Source organism: Vitis riparia, chromosome 7, assembly GCF_004353265.1.
Source record: "Vitis riparia cultivar Riparia Gloire de Montpellier isolate 1030 chromosome 7, EGFV_Vit.rip_1.0, whole genome shotgun sequence".
In the NCBI taxonomy this organism is placed as follows: Eukaryota; Viridiplantae; Streptophyta; class Magnoliopsida; order Vitales; family Vitaceae; genus Vitis; species Vitis riparia.
The window spans coordinates 17,074,254-17,100,825 of NC_048437.1; positions in this window are offsets into that span (position 1 = coordinate 17,074,254).

Genomic DNA, 26,572 nt, shown 5'->3' on the forward strand with positions numbered 1-26,572 from the left:
AAATTCAATAACTTGATAGTAGTTACCTTTTTAGGTCAAAGAATAAAAGGAAGACATATTGTTTGAGAATTGTATAGAATGAAAAAGTTTGTAAAGTTGATCTAACTATTCCTTATTGAAAGAAGACATCTTTGTGGCTCCTCCTGAGCCACTGTGCTCCTTGGCTTCTCCTGAGCCACTATGCTCCTTGGCTCCTACTTAAAATGCCTTTAGATCATTGTTTGGTTGATTGAATGATCTTGACTTCAAGGTTATCACTTTCATATGCCAACTATATCTCATTACATTTCTGAATATGTTAGTCTTCCAATTCTTTAGGCTATATGACCAATGGTGTTAAACCTAAGAGGGAACTCTTAGACTTCAAGTTTAGGATCCTAGATGTCATCTAAGGGACAAGTTCCATTTGATGCCTAGTATTAACTCCCACTCGTCCATGCATGAACTCTAGCTAGCATGTGTGGTAGCTAAGTATGATCCCATAATGAATGTCATTATTTGTGTTTTTTTTTAAAAAAAAATCCAATTTAGAAGAATTTGTAAGGTCAAGACAATATTCCACATTAACTTGCATCGTAGACTAGTTTATATTAATGATTACTACTGGACTTCCTCTTTTTCATCATACTTTTGATGTTTTTGCTAATGACATTTGATCCATTAGGACATGTCTAACATTATATGAAATGGACTCAATGGAACATGTGTTCATATTCTTTCTCACCATAATGTAGCCTTATTCATTTATCCTTTGATTCTGACAATAATTGTTTCCTATATCTATTTTATTGGTTGTAGTTTGTAGTGTTAAATCCCATGGCTGGGTTCCTAACCTATGTTACTAATTGCAAAATCTGTAGACAGGTTGTGTAGGCAGTTAATTTGGATTTGATCACATATCAAGTAAGTTGAATGTTAATCTATTTTGTTGTAAAGATGTCTCGATATAATAAACATGCAACATAAATTGGATAAGGGAAATTCTCTTCATATTGAAACTTATTTATAGTTGAATAAAGCACTTGATGCAGGTAGCTTTAGTGAAGTTGATTGCTGCTTTATGTTGTTAAAAAATCTTTAATTAGCATGATGAACAAACCACATGATTCATGTTGATTTCTGTAGTTTTTTTTTATTATTTAAAATAGGGATGAAGAAAAATAGAAAGATATTGAAAAAGTAAAACAAACCATAACAACAATAATTCATTAATTATCAGAAATTATAATAAAAACTTAATCAACAACTACCCACTATAAACGTGGACAAAGGATTAAACCATGAACAAAACATGCAAAACAAAAAATAATCAACACCTAAAAGCTAACAACAATAACTTTAAACTTTCAAAACAACTAAAAAATTTATGAAACCACATCAGCTGTCCTAAGCACATCTTCAACCCTCCTCCTTGCTTCAAGAATTGCAAACACTAAGTTTTGTCCTTAGAAATTCAAATTTGCTAACTTGCAGTGGCTTGGTGAAAACATCCACAACTTGATCTTTTGTTTTGCAATAGAGAAGAATCACATCTCCATCTTTCTACACTTCTCTTAAGAAGAATAACTTAATATTAAAATGCTTAGTTTTCCCATGAAACACAGGATTATGAGAGATAACAATGATAGCTTGGTTATCAATAAGTATCTTTGTGCTTTCCTTTTGCTCCATGTTAAGATCATTTAAGATCTTCCTTAGCCAAATAGCTTGATTTACTGTTGTTGTGGCAACAATAAACTCTGCTTCAGTTGTAGATTAGGCTATAATTTCTTGGTTTTTTCAAGCATCAAGAGAAAAAACCATAACCAAAAGTGAAATAGTAACCTGAAGTACTCCTCATATAATCAATGGAGCCTCCTCAATCACTATCTGAAAAACCAACCAACTCGAACTCTTTGCTTCTCATAAATTTGATGCCAAAATCAAAGGTGCCTTTAACATATCTAATCACCCTCTTTGCTGCCTTGAGATGAATTTCACTTGCACAATGTATAAACTGAGACAAAATGCTTACAACATTCAAGATGTCAAGGCTTGTTGCTGTGAGATACATCAAGCAACCGATCATGCTTTTAAAATATGCATGATCAATCTTGTCAGTTCCATCATCTTTACTGAGCTTCTCCTTTTGATTTATAGGAGTTCTTATCTCCTTGCATTCATCTAATTTGAACTTCTTAAGTATCTCTTTGGCGTATTTTTTTTGACAAATAAAAACTTCATGTTCACTCTATTTGATTTCCATTACAAGGAAAAAAGTCATCAAACCTAGATCCACCATCTAAAAAAATTCCATCATCTCTAGCTTAAACTTCTCCACAAGACTAGTTTGGTTCCTAGTCACAAGTAGATCATCCACGTATAGTGAGATGATAAGAATGCCAGCTCCGTTGTGCTTGACATACAATGTTGATTCAGATAAGCTTTTAGCAAATCCTAAATTCAACAAATGTTCATCGATTCTGCTATACCAAGCTCTTGGAGCTTGTTTCAGGCCATAAAGAGCCTTCTTGAGAAGATAAACCTTGTATTCTTCTCCTTTCTTCACAAAGCCCTCAGGTTGCTCAACATAGATTTCTTCTTCAATTTAAGAAGGTCGATGACATCGAGTTGATACACTCTCCAATCCTTTTGAGCAGCTACAACAAGCAGCAACCTGATGGTATCTAATCAAGCAACTGGAGCAAAGGTATCCAAGTAGTCCGCACCAAAAATTTGATTATAACCTTTCACAACAAGTCTTGTTTTTTTTTTTTTTTTGTTAATAGAACCATCAACATTAAGCTTAGTTCTATACACCCATTTAACTCCAATCACCTTCCTATCTCTAGGCCTTTCAACAAGAATCCATGTTTTGTTTTTTTTTCATCATTGATAGCTCCTCAGTCATTGCAATCATCTAATTCTGATTCTTCATCGCTTTTTCATAGTCTATAGGTTCACATACAACAATATTGCATCTTTGATATACATCAAAAAGCAACCTTGTGCCTCTAACCGAAACATCATATACCATGTCATTCTGCTAATCTCCATTATTCTATTTTGCATCTTCCCAGTTCCATTTTTCATCTTCCACAAAGTGCACATCCCTGCTTATAACAATATTTCCAGTTTATGGCTGAAAACATTATAAGCTTTTATAACTGAGCTGTGACTAATGAAGATGCCTAGAAGTGCTCTTTTATTCAACTTATCTCTCTTGATTTGTGGAACGTGAGTGAAGCACAAACAACCAAATATTTTAAAAAAGTGTAAGGATGGTTTATAGCCATACCACGCCTCAAAGGGTGTTTGATCCTTCACTGCTCTTGTGGGAAGCCTGTTTTGCAAGAAGACAATTGTGTATGCTACTTCTGCCCAAAACTGCTTAAGTAGATTTTTCTTATGTAACATACATCTTGTCATCTCCAAAATGTATCTGTTCTGTCTTTCACTTACTCAATTTTGTTGCAGAGTATATGGAGTGGTAAATTGATGTTGAATGTTTGCCTTCTTGCAAAATCGATTGAATGATTCAGATGTGTATTCCTTGCCATTGTTTGATATGAGTGTTTGAATTCTACAACCACTCTCATTTTGAACTTTGACTTTAAATTTCTAGAAGACTTGTGCTACCTCCAATTTATGCTTTAAAAAAAAAATCCAACACATTTGAGTAAAATCATCAATAAATACAACATAATGAAGACTGCCTTTTAGAGAAGGTGTTCTTTAAGGGCCTGCAATGTTTGAATGAATCAATTGTAGCTTCTTTAATGCTCTCTATGCTACCTTGGGGAATGGTTTTCTATTTTGCTTTCCAAACAGACATGCTTTGCAATTTAGAATGCAATCATCAAGGTATGGAAGGTCATTCACCATCATCTTAGATTTCATTTGTAATAGCCCTTAATGATGATAATGCCCAAGCCTTTTGTGCCACACATCTGTGATATTTTCTTTGATTGGGAAAGCGATTTGCTCATCCTCTAATGGATTTAGAGTAAAGCTTTTCCCTCTCATTTTTACCCTGAAAATATCTTGGCCAACCACATCTTTAATCAAGCAACTTTTATCTTCAAACACAACTTTATAATCCTTTTCAATTAGTTATCCATCGTCTAACAAATTTTGATCTATTTCAGTGACATACAACACATTTGAAATGAGCTTTGTACTTGAACAACTTGAAATTGCAACTGTTCCATTTCCTTCCACGGTTATGTACTAGTCATTTCCAATTCGAACCTTCGACGTGTTTGTGTTTCTTAGTTCCTTGAATAGATCCTTGTCATGTGTTTTTTTTTCCATTTAGAGCCCAGAGCTCATGACCCAAATTCATTTTTCATTTACGACCCAGAGTCATTTTTTTTTTTTCCATTTAGAGCACAAAGCTCAAGACCGAGAGTCGTTTTTCATTTATGACATAGAGTCATTTTTTTCCATTTAGAGCCTAGAGCTCATGACCAAGAGTCATTTTTCATTTATGACCCAAAGTCATTCTTTTTCCATTTAGAGCCTAGTGCAACCACTGTCAATGAGCCAACTCTCACTTGATTCCATGCTAGAGAAACATGCAACCACGAACAGTTGATCCTTCACTTGATTAGCAACCTGTGCCTCTTTACCATGTTGTTGATTTTTGTTTTTGCAGATGACAGCTTCATGCCCCATTTGGTTGCATTTGGTGCACTTGGCGTTAGGTCTTCTCCAGCATTTGAAATGCAGATGAGATTTTCCACCACAATGCTGACATAGAAGATGCAGTTCTTTTTTGTTTCCAGCTTTGCTCTTATTGTTGTTGGTTGTATTTTCTCCATTTGAGCCTTGATGTTTTCCCCTTCTTGTTCTTGTTATTTCTTGCATTCACGTGATGCTTGACTGGTAAAGCTCCCTCGATAGCACCATCCTGACTCATAACTCTTCTTTGCTCCTGTGCTTGTAGTGCATTTAAAAGCTCTGCGAGTGTGATCATTGACAAGTCCTTAGTGTTTTCTAAGGTTGTAATGGATGCCTCAAATCTTTCAGGCACCGTCACAAGGATTTTTTTCAACTGTCCTTGAGTCTGGTAAGGAAGAACCAAGTAATCTAACTTAGTTTGCAATGTTAAGCTACCTATTAGAATACTCTTTGATGGATCCAGTCTCCTTCATCTTCTGCAACTCAAAGTCCCGAATCAGATTCAAAACTTGCATTCCTCTTATTCTTTCATCTCTCTCGTATTCCATCTTGAGATAATCCCATATCACCTTTGTTGATCTTAATGACATGATGCGAGTGAAGATTGTGGAAGAAACGACAACAAACAAGTAGGCTTTTGCCTTGGACTTCTTTGTTTTGCTTTCCTTGTGATGCTTAATCCGAGCCATCATCAGATTGTTTGGAAGAGAAATGATTTCATAATCCTTTTCCATAGCTTCCCAAAGGTCCATAGCATCAAGGTACGTCTCCATCGTAATGACCTAGAATTGATAATTGTCACCATCGAAGACTGGAGGAGCGATTGAAGAAAAGCTTGATTCAGCTTCCATGGCATCTTTGAGAACTCAACCTAAACACCACTGGTCCCTTAAGAGTAGAAACACTGATACCAATTGTAGTTTTTTTTTATAGAAAAAACAAGGATGAAGAAAAATACAAAGATGTTGTAGAAGTAAAACAAACTAAAACAACAATAATTTATTAATAATCAGAAATTATAATAAAAACTTAATCGACAACTACCCACTATAAACATGGACAAAGGATTAAGCCATGAACAAAACATGCAAAATAGAAAAACAACCAACACCTAAAAGCTAGCAACAACAACTTTGAAACATTCAAAACAACTAAAAAATTTATGACACCACATTACTAGTCCTAAGCATGTCTTAAAAAATTTCAAGAATTTTTTGTCAATATAACTTTCCTAATTTGATTTTTGGGTAGTTTCTGTAGGATATGGGGGCAAATAGAACAACTATACTGTTAGATGTGGTTGCAAAAAATGCTAATGGTCTATGGAAAATGGAAAGGCAGGATTGAGTGTAGCCTCTAACTCATAATGATGGTGCATTGCCTTTTTTGCTTTTGGATTTCAACTGTTTTTCCTTGGAAAACATTTATACAATTTCCCTAATTTGAGTTGTTTATCTCTAATCCAGATTGACAACCACATTTATAACATGGTTCAGTGCAACTACCACACAAGTATGGTGATTTCCCAAACAAATTTGAGCCTTTTGACTGGTGTTACTTCATTGGCCCGCAAAGAAAACAGAGAGTTCTAGTAAATGAAAGTGAACTATGTGTATGATAGATTATCAAGAAATTTAAGGCACATGAATTTAACTCCACTTCATGTTCCCATGTTTCTTGGAGAAATTGTGTGGTAGATCTCAATGTTTTGTATATAATTTTCATTTTACATGAATAAACCACTTTCAATAAGAAAAATAAAATGGTTGGATAAAAGTCTCTCTTTCTTTCTTGTTTGTTTTTTTTGTTTACAAAGCATTTGACTTCTTTACAGGTTTAAATTCTTCACTTTGAATGACTACAACATCTAACTTGTGTTTTACTTTATATATTATAAATTGGCAAATTTCGCTGGCCTTTCTAGTAGTTGCAACATTTACAAACATTAAGGCTACCATAGGTTGGGCCACGACTAATTGATGTCATTTATAGTTGTGGGCAAGATCTTGTTTTTTATCCCTTAAACACTCATTTAACTAACAAATGTTCTCATGGAAATTTGATGATTGTAGTAGTTGGATATATTTACGTCTTTGGAACAGGGCTCTTAGGAAGCTTCTTTTTTAGTTCTTTGTTCAAGATACATCATTCCCAAGTAAGTGGAAGACATTTTGAAAATAAGGTCTGACAATAAGTTCTCATGGCTTTCTGAATGTACTTTGATCATGTTTCTTTTAGCAGATCATTTCTTGATAGAAATTTGTGTTCCAATTGACTTCTTCTGAAGGGCCAATTCTACTTCTATGTGGCTAAAACTTATTTTTTTGGTTCCAAGTTATGTCAATTTTAGTTTTAATATTGGTAAATTTTTTAATTTGATTTCAATTTCATTGTTAATATTAGTCAAATTACTATGAATTATGTTGATATCAGGTTTAGTCTTGAGGAAAAGGATTTTAATGACTTCAAATTGTTTGTAGAACTGGTTCAAAACATGCACCTAATTCTGCCTCAACAAATCCTAGTTATGGTGGGATGCGGTGGGGACTACACAAAGATGTATGGGCAGGGTAGGACCTTGTCTGAGTCAACAATAAATTACTTTTGGAATTTCTTTCATGTGGCTGCATGCAAATGCATGTGGCAATTAGAGTTAGGTGTGGGGACATGTCCTACATGGAAATGCAGGGGGTAGGATCTTTCTTACAATGAACAAAAGTTTCATCACAATAGTGAACCTCTGATGTGAGATGCAGGGAGAGTTCATTTAGACTTTACAGCTACAAAAATGACACCATTTTGTTTGAGACAATGTGGTCATGCTTGAATTTCCAAGTCTGAAACCTCTCATGTCAACAATATGAACTCTTTATACTTGCCAAAGCCTAAAATCTCTTGCTCTTCATCAAAACTCTACAAACCTACATGGGTTAACAACCTCACCCCTCAAAAGGAAATAAATAGTAATAATAAAAAGTACCCATTTTTAGCTTCTCATGGGATCTCTCCTCATTGATGCTTTTGATAAAGGTGCCAAAACTTTTATTTGACTTTTCAAAATACCCTTACTAAATATGCAACACAATTAGGAAAATAGAAATTATGGTGGACTCTGGGTGTCAACTCTATTATGTTAATCAGGATCAATGTTTTTTAAGGGTCATTCCACTGTTACCTCAGATTTGAGCTATTGCAATCCAAGTTATTTTTTGTTGCTCTTGTTAGTATTTATATTATACCATTCAAAATCTCTTTCTGTGTCTTGAATCATTTGATAATATAACATGGTATGTTATGTTCTTATTGTTTTCCATTATTCCAACATCTTATGTTATCTAAAAAACATTAGTTGAATGTTTTTACCGATTATTTAAAGATGTCAATTTTGTTAGGTTATTTTGGTGGCATTGCTTTGTGATGTTTTGCAATAATTATTTTGAAACATTATTTTTTTCTTATTGCAAATGGTTGGATAATAGTTATGGAGTTGTATCTTGGTTTTTCTCTATACTGGGGTTTATACGAGTTTGTGCAATACTCTTTTAAAGTGAATCATATGGGGACTGATGGGATGCAATGGCGAGATTTGAGTGATAGTACAAATGGGATGAGAGACGTCCTGATCATCATGTTTATATAATGGTTAGTAGTGCTTTTTGTTGCACATTATATTAGACCAAGTTGTATGATCAGGGAATGGTGTTAAAAGAAGTCCTCTATTTTTTTTTCTTTTTTCCTTTTTTTTTTTATCAAAAATAAAGATGAATTTTTTATTGATTAAAAGAAAGAGAGAAGGAAAAAGGGTTATTCTCTCAAAATACAAAACCTAATCAAAGTAAGAGTATACTGTTCCACTATGAATTACAAATTGAAAGTCAACTTAGTTGAACATTAAGTGGAACTCCCCTAAAAGAGATGGAACATGAGGCCCAAAGAGAGGAGTAGAAATAAAGTATATCCCACAACGTCTCTTCCATTCTCCATTTATGTTAAAAAAATCCTAGTGTTTCTCTCTTGCCACATGATGCAAATAATAGTGAGGCAAGCAATTTGTCAAAGGGTCCTCTCAATGAAAACCCCAATTCTTTAAAAGAGATAAACATCGTATTTCCAATACTCCTTGGTTACACCCAAGTCAAATTGGCTAAATTGAAGAGTTTATGCCAAAGACCCAAAGTTAATGGACAATATAGAAAAAGATGGTCAATCGATTCTCCACTTCCTTTGCATAAAATGCACTAATGCGGATTAAGGGATCTGTAGGATTTTCTCACCTATTTTACCTTGTGTACCACCAACCAAGCAAAGGCCTAGACCTTTAAAGGGGCTTTTGAGTTCCAAACAAAATTAGATGGAAAGAAATGGATTGGATTTGAGGATTTGGACTAGAACATAAAGAAAGATTTTATTGAAAAAAAACCAAAGGAAAGAAGTCTTATATTTTTCTTACAAAACTTTTAGAAAAAAAGAAGTCTATGTCATCTTTCCAGAAGCCTAGTTTGAAAAGGTAGAGATCTAAAGTTTTTGTTCAAATGGAGAAAGCTGATGTTTCTAAAGAGGTAACTTTTTATATGGTTTTTTTTCTCCATTTTCTAGGAAAGGTTTTAAGGAGGATTTATTAGCATTCATTAATTAAACTTAAAAGATGGTAAACATTGTTCTATCTCTTGCATTTGTAAAGGTGGTAATGTTGATGGTCGAATTATTAGTTCTTTCTACCATTCTCATGATTATATTTTACTTATTGTTTGCTTATATTTCTTTGTTGGATTTCTTATCTCTCTTTACCATTCTCATGACATACTTATAATAACTTCATTTACTGAACTACCTATCAGGAAAAAAATAAAAGACATTTGTTTATGAAATGCAGAGTTTACCATATAAGACTTGGAAGTTAAATTTCACCTGTGTATGATCAATTCATTTCTATTATCTTAATATATCTTACCTATTGCATACCTTCATTAATCCTTAATGTTTTATGAATGTGGCTCAGTTGTGTAGGCAAATAATAATTTTAGTTATTTATTATTTGTTGTAGAGGGAGAAGGTTGACAAACTACTACTTGAATCCATTGTATATCAATGCCATCATTTGTGATAACCTCAAAAAGATGTATCCAAGATAGTGTTGTTCAAAGCAAAAGGCAATGTCACGACAATAGGACTCCTTTTAGCATAAGTCAAAAGGCAAAAAACAAGGTAATAGTAAGACAATGAAGAATATAAATATATTTACCTATTTGATTCTTAACCAATATAAGTATCATTTTTTTTTATTAGAAATGAAATAAAATTATATTAATAATAGTAAAGGTATAAGAGAATGATGAAAAATCCTACTCTCAAAATACAAAATCTGATCAAAGTAAGAAGACACCCCTTTATACAAAACTATATATAAAGAAAACCCTTAACTATCTCAAACTTTTGAATCACAAATTGTGAGCCAATTCAATTGTATAACACTAGGAGGAACTCCTCTAAAAGTAACAGTACAAGAGGCCCATTGAGAGGAATAGAAGTGAAGTAAATCCTATAACATTCCTTCTAGTCTCCCCTTATCCTAAAAAATCCTAGCATTTCTCTCTTACCACATAATCCACAATAAGGTGAAGCAAGAAATTTTCCAAAATGTCTTATCTCTGATTGAATTCCCTAAACCTTTAAAAGAAATAATCATTATGTCTCCAATACTCCTTGGTGGAACCCAATCCAACCTTGCTAGGTTGAGGAGCTTGTGCCATAGCCAAATAATTAATGGGTAATGTAGAAAAATGTGGTCAATCAATTTTCCATTTCCTTTACATAAAATGCACCATTGAGGACAAAGGGATTTGTAGGGTCTTCTCAACTGTAGCATGTCATTGGTGTTTACCTTCCTATGTGCTACTAAGCAAGAAAGGGCCTTAACCTTTGAAAGGGCTTTTGATCTCCAACTAGAAGGAATAAGGCGAGATTTGAGAAATTGGACAAAGCCAAGAAAAAAGATTTAACAGTAAACAAGCTTGGAGAGGACAAAGACCAAGCTTTTGAATTTGCCACAGAAAGGGATAAATGCATTGAACTAATGGAGGGCATCGGTCTCTTAAGGAGTTCAATTTCTACATAATTGAGATTGCGACAAAAGTTTAAAATTCTAATAGAGTGGATAGGAATTGCTAAAGACAATTGAAATGGTGGGGTTTACCATAGAAATAATTCTATCAAGACTAGGTAAATGTGAGCACAAAGGTTGGTCACCCCACCAAAGATCTTCCCAAAAACGGATTCTCTCCTCATTCCCCACCACAAGACGAATATATGGGGAGGAACCCTGAAAAACTTGTGCAATAGTCTTCCAAAGACATCTGTGTGACTATTTAACCACTATGTTAACGTCTCATCCATTAGGATGTGTCCCATAGATACTCACAATAACTTGATGCCAACGACCACTCCTTTTCCTAGGGAACCTCCACATCCACTTCCTTAAAAGAGCACGATTTCTCAAGGAAGTTTTCCCAAATCCCAAAACTCCCAACTCCTTGGGCCTACAAACAACATCCCACTTAATAAGATGATCTTTCTCCCTTGCCCCCGCCGCTGACTAGAGGAAATCCCTTTGCATTTTTTCAATTTTTGAGGCTATTGATACTGGGATCTTGAAGAAGGAAATGAAATAGCTAGGAATGTGAAACACACTTGACTAAATTAAGGTAAACCTTCCACTCTAATGATAAAAATGTCTTTTTCCACCCATCTAACCTCCTCAAGATTCTCTTAACCATTGAATCCCTAAACCTCTTGTCTTTGGGTTCCCTCCTAAGGGAAGACCTAGATAAGACAAAGGTCACCCTGACACTTTACAATTAAGAATTGAAGCCAAACTATATAACAACTCTTGGCTTGTATTAATATTGAATAGGGTTCTTTTTTTTAGATTGATTTTCAATCCCGATACTTGCTTAAAAACCAATAGGATTAGCTTGAGGTTTTATAGAAGTTCCGGAGAAACTTTAGAGGAGAAAATGGTGTCATTTGCAAACTTTAGTAAAGATGCTCTAGTCCTATCTCTACCCACAATGAAACCCTCAGTTAACCCACTTTTCTTTGCTCTAATCATCATCTTGTTTATAACATCTACTACTAAGGTAAAAAGAAAATGAGAAAGGGGGCTCATTGTCTCAAACCTCTAGTAGCATTTACCTAACCTTTTGCATTTTTGTTAACAAGGATTGCAAAACTTGTTGAAGATAAGCATCCCCTTATCCAAGATCTCTATTTTCGGTTGAAACCCTTCCTTTATAGCATATGGTTCGAAAAGCCCCATTCCACATGATCACAGGCCTTCTTAAAATCAATTTTATAGACCACTCATTCCTCCTTTGACCTCATTTTCTCATCCACCACTTCATTGGCTATCAACACAGCATCCAAAATATGTCTCCCTTAAAAAAAGGCTCCTTGAGAGCTAAAGATTGTTTCATGGAGGACTTTGCATAATCGCCCTGATAAGACCTTAGTAATTTTCTTATATAAGCTTGTAACCAAGCTAATAAGTTTGAAGTATGATATTTTAAAGGTTTGACTCTTCTTAGGCACCAGGGTAATGAAAGTAGCATTAGTACTTTGATTTATTATCCCATTACTGTGGAACTCTAGAAACACCCTCATAAGGTCCACTTTGATTACATCCCAACACTCTTGATACACTGCAATAGTGAACCCATCTAGGCCAAGGGTCGTTTCCTTATTCAATTGGAAAACTGCAAAGCATACCCTCTCTTTAGAAAATGGTTGATTTAGCCAAGTCGCACTCTCTCCAGAAATGAGGAACGAATCTAAACCTTCAATCCTCTAAGAAACACCAGAAATTTTGGAGTAAAGCTTCCCAAAGAAATTTACTATCTCTTCTCAAATAATTTCAATGTTGCTTGGAGTCACCTTCTCCTCAGAAACCAATGATTTAATGAACTTTCCCATTTCGCCTATCGTCTTCAACAGTCAACACTATTAATTTTTCATCCCTCATGGTGTCTTATAAAATTAACAAAGTACTAATAATTAAGTGTTAAATATTAAATCCCACACCATAAGAAAAATCATATTGTTTAGAGAAATTTATGTTGTTTAAATGCATATTCTAATTTTAACATCCAAAAATCAGAATAAAAAATAAAATAAGAGAATGAACATCATACAGAACCTTTAAGGATCCTCATCATAATCATCATTGGAATTAAAATTGTCATCACTTCCATCGAGACTAGATTGATAACTCTTCATCTCATAATCACAATGATTGATAATTGATATTTCATCTTATACTTTGTTTAATTTGATGTTAGATTGAATTAAATTACAATACAAGTATGCTTAATCTTAACCCATGGTAAAAGGTGATCGATTCTACCCCTTAAGCTTAGGTGTTGCCTCTTTGAAGCCACCTTGTCTGGGTCATTAAAAGGCGACTTTAATATGTCTCACCTCACTTGGTGGCCTAAGGGACTTAGGTGATCACCTTTGATAACACTAATTGAGGAAGCGATGGAAACCTTGAAAAAATTGCAATGATAGGGTTGTCTCTTGCTTTGTCTCATGGGGAGTGCTTTGGTATGCTTTTTCCCAATGGCTCCAACAAAACCTCTTTCATTAGTGTCACGCTCAGCAAAATCACCACCAATTTTTTTCTAAGTGTGCGGTGATAAGAACCCTTCTTAGCCAACCTTTCCAAATGCCCCAACAAAAGCATTGTAAAGAGGTAACGATCAAATATGGGAACCCTTCCCAACTTGTGTTATTATTCAACTACAAGAATTAGAAAATTGCTTAAGTTTCCCAACTCTTATACATAGTTAAAGAATCCACCCCACAATGCTTTACAATCTAATCAAGCATTCTCTTTGAGTCTCTCTACCATGCAGGAGGCTTTTATACACAATGCCTCCAATTTGAATTTCAAATTCAAACACTTGAATTTGAATCAAGAGCTTGTGGTGGTGGTTGTGCAACTGCCACAACTGCCCAACTAAAGACACTCTTATAAACTGAGGTATTCCTTCATGTCCCTGCAACCAACAACTATCTTCATATTCCTTCCATGTTGTGCCAAGGTTGTTGCACTCAAAGTGCCTCTTCCTAACAGGTGCTAAGTAACTTCCTCCAAGGTGCCCCTTGCCAATGAGTGTCACTTAACCACCCTCTATAACTTAACCAATTGACCTCTTCTCTGAGTGAATCAAGTTAAGACGATGTTTGGTCTGTGTTTCCAAGTCGATTCATGCTAATATGGTGCCTTACCCTCAATGCTTATAAATTTGGCCCACATCAAGCACTTGGTGTGTGTGCCAATCCATCCAACCAGCATCTTGCCTTGGCCATCAAAGTGTGTCCAGCCTGCTCTAGTGCATCAATGTGCTTTACCATACATACCGATGCCCATCTCCATGCCATGTCAAGGTGCCTGATTACTACTCAAAAAGTGCTATTTTATAGCTTGTAATTAACTCTTTTAAACACTTTTGAGTAGTAGTTATCACCTTTTAACCCAATTAACATGTTAAGGACCCTTGCAATCAATTCTAATCAAATTGTGTTAAGTTTTGGTGTTTTGATAGCTTTTTGATCACCAAAGCAATCCAAGATTGAGGAGAGTTCTTTGGAATCCATGGCAAAGCAATGGAAAGCTTAGAAACATGAAGAACCGAAGCTTTAAAGTCCTTTGCCATAAGCAAATCCGGAATGCAAGGAGGGGAAGCAAAGAGAAATCTGCCATGAAACATTCTAGATGACAGTCATGTAAGCCACTTTTGGAGCACTTTCGGGAGTTCAATTTATGCATGCTATATGTCGTTTCGAAGCTTAGGAAGTCAAAAATCCAATGCTTCAAATGGTGCATGATTTGGAGTTGAAATGAAGGAGTTACAGCCATTGGAATCAGATCACTCCAAGCTAAAGGCAAATTTTGCACGGCTTCGAAATCAGCCTTGGGCTGCGAAAATGGTGTCCTTTTGCTGCGAAATTTCATAGCCATTTTGCACAGTTGTAATGGAATTTCTCCTGAAGCTTCTCGATATTTGCGACCGACATTTTGAGATTTTTTGCTTTAGATATTTGATGTCTAAATCCCCAAACTCTCCTTGTAACCCACCTATCATAGGATTCCTTAGTCTTTAAGTAAGAACAAAGGGTGAATAACCTCTTATATATAGTTTATAATTTTCTTTAAAAAAATCATCTCGGGAGCTTATTCTCAGAGATAATATCATATATAATCATGTAATCGGCGGAAGGAAGAAATATATTTTACAGAGCACTTGATATGTTTTTCCTTCATATTTTTGTTTTCTCGTTATTTTTCTTTCTGGCCAATCAAACTCTGAGGATTTTTCCTCAGAGGATGAGAGGCTAGGCTCTTCGTCTCTTGGAGTGAAGAAAGCCGGGTAAGTTTCCTCATGCATAAATTGGAAGTTTTGTTGTTTTAGTTTTTAATGAAGAGAAAGTGTGACCTGTTAATGGTTTTTATCTTTTTAGTTAACTTAAAACGCCTTTAAATCACCTGGGCCAACACTTGGTAAGGCAAGTGATCTCCGTCCATTGAGATGCACTAGTTTACCTCTTGCGAGCCTTTGGGAGGTGGTTTGAAGGTAGGATTTTCTAGAATAGCCAACACTTGGTAAGCTTTTGGACTCTAAGGAGACATCTATTAGTTATCTCTTGCGAGCTTTTGACGGGTAATCCAAGGTTAAAGATCACCTTGAATGGAAAATGCTAGGTGAGAGGCACAAGCCATTGCAAGATGCATTAGTGAGAGGGATTTAGTGTTTGAACCCATTAAGGGGAAGCATCTGTACCACACCGGTTAGAGAATTAACTATATGTTAATTCTCTAATGCGAGGAAAAGAAACAAGTGACCGAAACTCCCTTTTTGTACAAGGAACTTGAGCCTAGTGATCTAAACTCCAAGAAACACTTTTCTTTGTAATTAAAATCAGTTACTATTTTTTCGTTAGCTTAAAACCAAACCTTTTTCACTCAAACATCTTCATGTTTTCTTTTAAAGCTAACCTTGAAATGAAAAGGCACCAATTCAACTTTGAATTAATATCAGTTGTGAAGTGAAAACCCATCCCAGTGAACGACCCTAGAGCCACTATGCTATGCTAGCTAAGGCTATCCTAGTACATGGTGTAATAGGTTATAAATTTTGCTGATTACTCCCTTCTGAGGACCATAATCAAGGGACACCAGCTGGACACGAATCAAATGGCACCACTGTCAGGGGCCATTGAAAGGACATGAATCAGCTGAGACACCAATTGGGAACGTATCAGTGCCCATGGCTCAATAAGGCTTCAATCCATGTCATGAACCATTTGTTGCAAGGCCTTTCTATGCCTTGCCCAAGCCAACCATGCATCATCATGTCTATTGGTGTAATTGCTACAACAACACCCCATGTCATGCTTAAGACTTCTTGATTACAATAATGATCCATGGCTTAAAGCCCATGGCTTAGTTGTTCTTGTGCATAAGGCATGGAGCCCTTGTGCCATGCATAGCCATCTATCTGAGTCAATCACATATGTCACAACACCATCATGCCATGGCATTGCACTCATGACTTCGCGAATCATCTCAATGGACAAGGTTAAGTGCCCTTGTGCCAATGTTGGGAAGTGATAGGTCACAACACACCATGCCATTGTAGTCATAGGTTGCACACCACACACGTTGTAGTGCCCATGTGTGTGTGCTAGCATGTCGTCTAAGTGTCATGGTCTTGCCAAAGGCAATGTCTTGGTGCCCCTTTAGTGCGGCCAAGGCCCTACCTTGGTGTCCAACTTGAGTCACCTATCCCATCCTTAAAGAGCATTTTAAGCCGTTTTGGAAATTTATAGAGAAGACATCCAACTTACTTAAGGAAGCATAATGAATTTATTTATGAAATAAATAAATCCCCCATAAACCTCATGTTGCATCTACACCATTGTTATGGTTGTGTTTGGGCATATATTCAAGTGTTGAGGATGCCCAAGTGCGTGAGTACATGAGAGTGTGCACGCAGGGGTGTAGGAGTGTGGGCGAGCGTGCATGTTGTGCTAAGCGTTCTTTTTTGTGCGCACAAGCGAGTGGCCATGTGCATGTGTCCATGCTCGGGCATTGAGCGTGTACTTGGGCGTGCGATTGTGTGTGTATTAGGCATGCACTTGGCTTATGCTTAAGGTGCGTGTGTGCGACCTGTGCGCACGGTGCTATTGTTAGCCTAAGTGTTATGTCAACACTTGCCTCCTGAGTGATGCCCACCAAACCTCCATGTCTGCCTTGCTTCTTTCTTAAGGTCCTCATGGATGCAAGGCTTACCCATGAGGCCTTTAATACCACCATCCGGGTCAAGGGGCTAAGAGGCTAACAATTAGTATGGTTAGTAATAAAGTACTCTTTCACTCTTTAAATAATATGCAATGCTAGAGATTTGTGTACATGTCTTCCTATTTATGGAATATCAATGTTGTGTTTAGAGTTTCCCTAGAGAATGATACAAAAAGAACATGCATAAAAGCAGTTTCCTTCCTCAAGTGTCTTAAAATATTTTATTTTATTTTATTTCTCATTCTTTTTAGGAACTAAATAGAGTGAAAATGTTTGGAGATATCTTGGATTTCTAGTTCTAAAGGTTTATTACTTTCTTGCAAGAAGTCTCACTTAATATAGGTCACCTTTTATTTCCTTGGTGAAATTAGAAATTACATTAGCTTGGTCCTTTTAGTGATATTTAAGTGTTCACACATATTTGCTGACAGATGATTACGCTCACAATACCAAACTCTGGCACAACTTTTGTTAAGAGTCTAGACATATGGACTCATATGGATGGACTATATACTAGTGTGGGCATATGCCCCATCACAAGTAAGCTATAATTTTCTTTCGTTTCAAGAAATGATTTTCATAGCTTTCTTATGTCCCCGAATGATTAAATATCAAATGTTTTTCTTATTTTCTTTTGTTTTTTTGGGAAAATTATGCAATATTCTCTACAAAACACTAATAGGACTAGAGTACCTGTTATTTTATGAAAGACTTAAAAAATTTTAAGGTTATGTTTGGTTCTTGGAAAATTTGGGGGAAAATGCAAAGGAAAGGAAAAGTGAAGGAAAATAAAAAAATAGGTTTAAAGTCAATAAATTGTTTTTATATGCCCCTTCAAACTCATTTCACATATTTCCCTTTACTATATAAATAAGAAATATTTTAAAAATATATAAATTATATCTAATTCTAATTATATTTGATTTTCTTTTGTATTTTCCATAGTGAAACTAAATATGAGAAAACCATTTTCCTTAACATTTTTTTTTTCCTTAATACTTTCCAGGAATCAAACATAATCTAAAGGTGCTACCTTAATATAAGTGTCAATTTGTCTAAATGACCTTCATGTCTTTAGACCTTTCGTATATATAGGAACTATACAACAAGATTTCACAGTGTTTCCACTAATTACAATAGAGATTTTCTCCCAATTTCCTAGCTATACACGCTAGTCCTATATGGAAAACCCAATTGTACAAAATAAAAATAATAAAGACCTACCGCATATAGAGAAAAATAGGGCTTAAAGACCTGTTGCAAGCCTCAATGGGCTTGGGCTCAAGCTGCAGCAAACCTAACTAATAGGTTGTTGCACATCTTATTAACATTCTCCTTAAATTGATGTGGGCAAATAAAGAAGAATCAATTTTTCAATCATGAATTGATGACGGTGTCGGGTAAGAGCCTTCGTGAACACATCAACGGTCTGAAGAACAGTGGAAATATGAGGAAGAGTAATCACACCCCCATCAAAAGCTTTTGGTCCGCTCATGAAAGACGAGGTTAGCAACAACCTGAATAGCGTTTGTGTTGTTAGCATGAAGCGAAGTAGGCTGGAGCTAAGGAAAACCAAGTTCGGCTAACAACCCATGAAACCATACAATCTCAGAGCAAGTAGAGGACATAGCATGATACTCGGACTCTATAGAGGATTTTGAAATGTGAGCCTGCTTCTTACTCTTCCAAGAGATAAGAACATTTCCAAGAAACATACACCACCCTATGATAGAACAATGAGTGTCTGCATAACCTACCCAATCAGCATCACTATAACCTGCTAGCAAAAGAGAAGAACCAACTGGAAAGAACAATCCACATCGAGAAGTCCCCTTAAGATAACGAATGATACGTCGAACAACAACAAGATGAAGGTGGCGACATGTCTACATAAATTGACTAACCTACTGGACAACAAAGGAAATATCGGGTCTTGTAATCGTTAAATAGTTTAAGCTCCTAACCAATTGTCGATAGAATGAGGGATCAGAAAGAAGTTCCCCTTCCTCGTTGTAATTTCAAATTCACTTCCAAAGGTGCAAGAAATGAATTTCCGTTTTGAAGACTAGTTAAAGTAATCACCTCCTGTGTATACTTGTGTTGATGCAAATATGTACCTTTTAGTGTGGTTTGAAACTCAAGGTTGAGGAAATATTATAGACGACCAAGATCTTTCATATGAAAGAATGCCTTGAGGTGTTGTAATTGTTTAATTAATTGGGAGTCTTTTCTTGTAATCACGATATCATCCACATAGACTAGAAGCATGATAATCCTAGTAGCAATCTTGTAAAGAAAGAGAGATGAATTAAAATTGCTTTGAACAAAATGGAAATCAAGAATAGTGGAAAGAAACTTATTAAACCGAGCACACAGTGCCTACTTTAATCCATATAGAGACAGTTTTAGGTGACAAACATCTTAAGATGGGTTAGAAAACAGAACTTGGGGAGGAGTCATATAGATGTCCTCCTTGAGATCCCCTTGTAGAAAAGCATTCTTGACATCCATTTACAAGAGAGCCTAGCCTTCAGAGGTAGCAATGGCTAAGACTGTCCGTACCATAGTCATCTTAGCAACAGGCGCAAAAGTTTCCTCATAATCAACACCATACTCCTGTCAATTTCCAAGGGCCACTAGGTGAGCCTTATACCTCTCTAAGGAGCCATCAGATCGGAACTTAACCAAATAGACCCATTTACACTCAATAGGTTTCACACTAAGAGAACAAGACACAATATCCCAAGTGTCAAGTGTGATTGTCTTGTAGTGCCTAAAGCTTTTCTTACATAGGTTGTTGCTAACAAGATTGTAGAGATGCCTGAGAATAAGAACGAGGCACGAAAATAGTATCCAGAGTCGTAGTGAGTGATGTATGAGGAAAACCATACCTATCTGGAGGTTGAGTGACTTTACTAAACCGTTGAGGTTCAATGTCCACTGGATTAGGTGGGGAATTGATGGCAGGAAGGGGTGTTGCTGGACGTGGACGACGTTATTGGTACACAAAGCCTGGCTTAAAGTGTTCAACAACATGGGACACATCATCAAAATTGGGAAGCATGGTAAGATCAGATTACAAAAGAAGGTGAGACTGAAAGAAATATTGATTCTCAAAGAAAATCACATTTTGAGATACACAAAGTTTGTTAACAGTAGCATCATAACATACAAAACCTTTTTGAGCATTACTATACCTCATAAAAGCATATCGTGCAGATTAAGTAGTAAGTTTGTGACGTTCAGTGGGTGGGAGATGGACAAAACAAACACACCCAAAAGTATGAAGGGACTAATACTTAGGATGATTACTAAACAAGCAGAGATAAGGAAAGTCATACTGCAAGGTCTACATAGGTAAGAGATTAATCAAGTAGACAACAGTAGACAAGGCTTCAACCTAAAATTTAAATGGAATAGAGGATTCAATTAACAAAGTACGAACAACATCCAAGAGATGTAGATTCTTGTGCTTAATCACCCTATTTTGTTGTGGGGTGTAGGGGAAAGAGCGTTGAGAAAGGATCTTTTTCTACTGTAAGTAGTTCTGAAAATTGTGAGACATATACTCATCCCTTGAATCAGAATGCAAGACCTTAATGCAAGGTGAAATTGTGTTTCAATTAAAGCAGCAAAGGTTTGAAACACAAAGAATACATCTGCCTTAGATCGAAGAAAGTAGACCCAGGCGAAACGACTATAATCGTCAATGAAAGTTACAAAATACTTGTACTGAGCATGTGAAATAATTGGACTAACACCCTAAACATCATAATGAATGATCTTAAAGCATTTTGTAGCACGAATGCCATGCATAGAAAAAGGTAAGGTCTTGTTTTTGCCAAGTTTACAACTAGCATAATTGAGACACAAACTAAGAGATGAAAACTAATCTTTATTCCTTAAATGACCATGTTTCATTAGATGTGTCAATACTACAAAATTTGGATGACCTAATCTTTTATGCCATACCTCACTTTTATTTGCTATTGTAGTATAAGCCAAAGACATTAAACTAAGAATAGAAAAATATAGAGGAAATAAACATCCCACTTTAGGTCCCTTCGTGATCACCGTCTTGGACACCTGATCCTGCACAATACAATCACCACGAGAAAAATGAACATCATAGTTAATATCCACCAATTGGCCGACATAAATCAAGTTTGTAGACAACCCTGGTGACATAAAAACATCATTGAAACCATGGCCAAGAGTGCCAACAACATCAATAGGAAGCGTACTTCCATTGGCAATCTGAATGTGTTGACCTTCATACTTGCGAATACCATGTAACATATTTGCGATGCTAATCATATGATATAAGGCTCCCGAATCCACAAACCAAGAAGGTGTGAGTTGGAAACTCTTACCTTGAAGTCCAAAAGCAGAGAAAGCTGACATAATCATTTGTTGCACCATCTTGGGTGTGAGTCCAGGCTGAATAATGCCAGCTAGTCCAATTGAAGTGGATGCAACATTCCGTGAAAGATTTGAAACCACTAGTGGGATCTGAACATCCGTATGAAATGCCTGTGCTTGTTTGTTTTTGGGTCGTATTGGGCATTCCTTAATGATATGGTCATCTTTTCTACAATAGTTATAGAATTTATTATTGCAATTCCGTGCAATATGCCTATATTTCTTGCAGTTGTAGCTTTGAATTTTTGTTTGGTTTTTTCCTCTTCCCTAAGTGGCATAGGCAATGTTAACTGCTGATTACTACTCAAAAAGTGCTATTTGATAGCTTGTAATTAATCCTTTTAAACACTTTTGAGTAGTAGTTATTGCCTTTTAACCCAATTAACATGTTAAGGACCTTTGCAATCAATTCTAATCAAATTGTGTTAAGTTTTGGTGTTTTGATAGCTTTTTGATCACCAAAGCAATATGAGATTGAGGAGAGTTATTTCGAATCCATGGTAAATCAATGGAAAGCTCAGAAGCATGAAGAACCAAAGCTTTGAAGTCCTTTGCCATAAGCAAATTCGGAATGCAAGGAGGGGAAGCAAAGAGAAATCTGCCATGAACCATTTTTTATGACAGTCATGTCAGCCACTTTTGGAGCACTTCTTGAAGTCCAATTTATGCATTCTATATGTCATTTTAAATTTTAGGAAGTCATCAATCCAATGCTTCAAATGGTACACAATTCGGAGCTGAAATGAAGGAGTTACAGCCGTTGGAAGCCGTACACCGCAAGCTGAAAGCCAACTTTGCAGCGTTGCGGAATCAACCTTTTGCTGCGAAGTGATTTCGCAGCCCTTTTTATGCGTCTGCGAAATCTCGCAGACCACATTTTCACTTGCGAAATGGTCCTTAGTGCTTCCCGATATTTGCGACCGACACTTTGAGATATTTTTCTTTAGATTTTTGTTGTTTAAATCCCCAAACTCTCCTTGTAAGCCACCAATTATAGGATTCCTTAGCTTTTAAGTTAGGAAAAAGGCTAAATATCCATGTAATAACTATTAATGTAATATTCATATAAATAGCCCTCGGGGAGCCTATTCTCAATGTGACGAACCTTTTGTAAAAGTTGGAAAGAAAGTAAAATACAGAGCTTGAGCTCTGCCTTACCTTCTCACTTTGATTGTATTTTTCATTTACTGAGTTATGCACTCTCTGAGGAAGTTTCCCCAGAGAATGAGTAACTAAACCTTTAGTTCCTTGGAGCTAAGGTTGCCGGGAAAGGTTCCAAGTGCAAGAATTAGTAGCTTTGTGGTTTCAGCTATGAATGAAGAGAAAGTGTGTCCCGTGAATGGTTTCTATATTTTTAGTTAACTTAAAACGCCTTTAAATCACCTGGGCCAACACTTGGTAAGGCAAGTGATCTCCGTCCATGGAGATGCACTAGTTTACCTCTTGTGAGCCTCTAGAAGGTGACTTGAAGGTAGGATTTTCTAGAATAGCCAACACTTGGTAAGCTTTTGGACTCCAAGGAGACATCCATTAGTTATCTCTTGCGAGCTTTTGACGGGTAATCCAAGGTTAAAGATCACCTTGAATGGCAAGTGCTAGGTGAGAGGCTCGAACCATTGCAAGTTGCATCAGTGAGAGAGAATTAGAGCTGAAATCCAATTAAGGGATGCATTTGTACAGCACCAGTTAGAGAATTGACTTTATGTTAATTCTCTAATGTGAGGAAATGAACCAACTGACCGAAGCTATGTTTTTGCATGAGGAACCTCCCCTGTGAACCTAAATCTCCAAGGAATGTTTTTCTTCATAAGTAATTTCCATTACTTGCTGTGCCGTTAGTCTAAATCTAAACCTTTTTCAACCAAAGTTTGTGTTTTATTTCTCAAGCTAACCTTGAAATGAAATAGCATCAATTCACTTTGAATTGGTATCATTTTCAGTTTGAAAACCCTTCCTAGTGAACGATCCTAGAGCCACTATGCTATAGTAGCTTTTTCTTTGCTACCTTAGTTCATGGTGTAATAGGTTATAAATTTTGTTGATTACTCCCTCCATCAAGGAGCACCAGCTGGACACGAATCAGTTGAGACACCAATTGGGCATGAATCAAATGGCGCCATTGCCGGGGAAGGTGTCAAGTTTATAGTGATACTATTTCAGAGTACTTGTGATTTTCATCACAAGTTTGGTAACGTTTCTTTCGCTTTATTAATTCTCATTTTTTTCTTTCTACTTATTCATAATCTAAATTTAGCTTTTAAATTCAGCTTAGTTTTATTTTGTTTTTGTAGCCCTGTTTTCTTTTGTTGTCCTTTATTTTCATTTTAGTTACAGATAGATACTAGTTGTGTATGCCAAAGTGGATACGAGACAGTGGAGGAAGGCTTGTGAAACGTGATATACCTCATAATAAGGAATTGGAATTGAGCTTGAATATCATGGAAGCTACACTTGAAGATCAGCATAGTCACCAAGGTCGTCAAGACAATCTCAATGAATTTAGATCAATGAGGACCGCATGCATCCACCTCGTATGAGTGCACCATCATGTATAGTGCTTCCTACAGAGCAGCTAGTGATCAGACCGTATATTGTTCCACTTCTACCAACTTTCCATGGGATGGAAAGTGAGAATCCCTACGCACATATCAAGGAATTTGAAGATGTTTGTAATACATTCCAAGAGGGAGGAGCTTCGATTGATTTGATGAGGCTTAAGTTATTTCCTTTTACTTTAAAGGATAAAGCCAAAATTTGGCTTAATTCTTTAAGGCCGAGGAGTATCCGTACTTGGACTGACTTACAAGCTGAATTCCTTAAGAAATTTTTTCCCACTCATAGAACAAATGGCTTGAAAAGGCAAATTTCAAACTTCTCAGCTAAGGAGAATGAGAAATTCTATGAGTGTTGGGAAAGATATATGGAAGCTATAAATGCTTGTCCTCACCATGGTTTTGATACTTGGCTATTGGTGAGCTATTTTTATGATGTGATGTCGTCCTTAATGAAGCAACTCCTGGAGACAATGTGTGGAGGAGATTTCATGAGCAAAAATCTTGAGGAAGCTATGGACTTCTTGAATTATGTAGCTGAAGTTTCAAGGGGATGGGATGAACCAATCAAAGGAGAAGTGGGAAAGATGAAGTCTCAACTGAGTGCTTTCAATGCTAAGGCTGGGATGTATACCTTGAAAGAAGATGATGATATGAAAGCAAAGTTTGCAGCTATGACAAGAAGATTGGAGGAGCTGGAACTGAAAAAGATGCATGAAGTGCAAGCTATTGCTGAAACACCAGTGCAAGTGAAGCTTTGTCCTAATTGTCAATCATATGAACACTTGGTGGAGGAATGCCCTACAATTTCAGCTGAAAGGGAAATGTTTGGAGATCAAGCAAACGTTGTTGGACAATTCAAGCCCAATAACAATGCACCCTATGGAAATACTTATAGCTCAAGTTGGAGGAATCATCCAAATTTTTCATGGAAGCCCAGAGCACCTCAGTACCAATAGCTAGATCAACCATCTCAACAATCTTCAAGTCTTGAACAAGCAATAGTGAATCTCAACAAGGTAGTGGGAGATTTTGTTGGAGACCAAAAAGCCATCAATGCTCAACTTAATCAAAGAATTGACAGAGTAGAGAGTACTCTGAACAAAAGGATGGATGGAATGCAAAATGATATAACCCAAAAGATAGATAATCTCCAATACTCAATATCAAGGCTCACAAATTTGAACACAGTGCAAGAAAAGGGAAGATTTCCTTCTCAACCCCACCAAAACCCCAAGGGTGTCCATGAAGTGGAAAGCCATGAGGGAGAATCATCACAGATGAAAGATGTCAAAGCCTTGATCACTTTAAGGAGTGGTAAAAAAATTGAGAAGCCAACACCTAAGCCACATGTTGAGGAAGAAGAAGAGACAATGAAAGGGGAGGAAATGGAAGACAAAAAGAGAGAGATCAGTGAAAAGAAAGAGGACTATGATTCAACAATGAATGCAAATCCAGAGAAGGAACTTCTAAAGGAAGAAATGCTGAAGAAATCAACTTCTCCGCCTTTTCCTCAAGCATTGCATGGGAAAAAAGGGATTAGAAATGCATCTGAAATTCTTGAAGTATTGAGACAAGTTAAAGTCAATATCCCACTGTTGGATATGATTAAACAAGTTCCAACATATGCAAAATTCCTAAAGGACTTATGTACTATCAAAAGAGGGTTGACTGTAAATAAGAAAGCCTTTTTGACTGAGCAAGTAAGTGCAATCTTACAATGTAAGTCTCCTTTGAAGTACAAAGATCCGGGAAGTCCTACCATTTTAGTCATGATTGGAGGAAAGGTAGTGGAGAAAGCTTTATTAGACTTGGGAGCAAGTGTGAATTTGCTTCCATATACTGTCTACAAACAATTGGGACTTGGTGAGTTGAAGCCAACAGCAATCACTCTATCTCTGGCAGATAGATCAGTAAAAATTCCCAGAGGGTAATTGAGGATGTCTGGTACAAGTTGATAATTTCTACTATCCGGTGGATTTTATTGTTCTTGATACGGATCCTACTGTAAAGGAAGCTAATTTAGTTCCTATCATCCTTGGAAGGCCATTCCTTGCTACCTCAAATGCAATCATCAACTGTAGGAATGGGCTCATGCAACTCACTTTTGGCAACATGACACTTGATCTCAACATTTTTTATATGTCTAAAAAGCAAATCACTACGGAAGAAGAAGAGGGTCTAGAAGAGGTGTGCATTATTGACACTCTAGTAGAGGAGCACTATAATCAGAATATGCAAGACAAGCTGAATGAAAGTCTTGCGGATTGTGAGGAAGGTTTGTCTGAACCCCCTAATGTGCTTGCTACTCTACAAAGTTGGAGGAAGATAGAAGAGATTCTACCTTTGTTCAATAAAGAAGAAGGAGCAGCTGCTGAAAAAGAGACCCCAAAACTCAATTTGAAGCCTCTACCCGTGGAGCTGAAATATACATACCTTGAAGAAAATAATCAATTTCCTGTCGTAATATCTTCATCTCTGACCAGTCATCAAGAGAAGTGTTTACTGGAAGTTCTCAAGAGGTGTAAGAAAGCAATAGTGGCAAATATCTGATTTGAAAGGCATTAGTCCTTTAGTT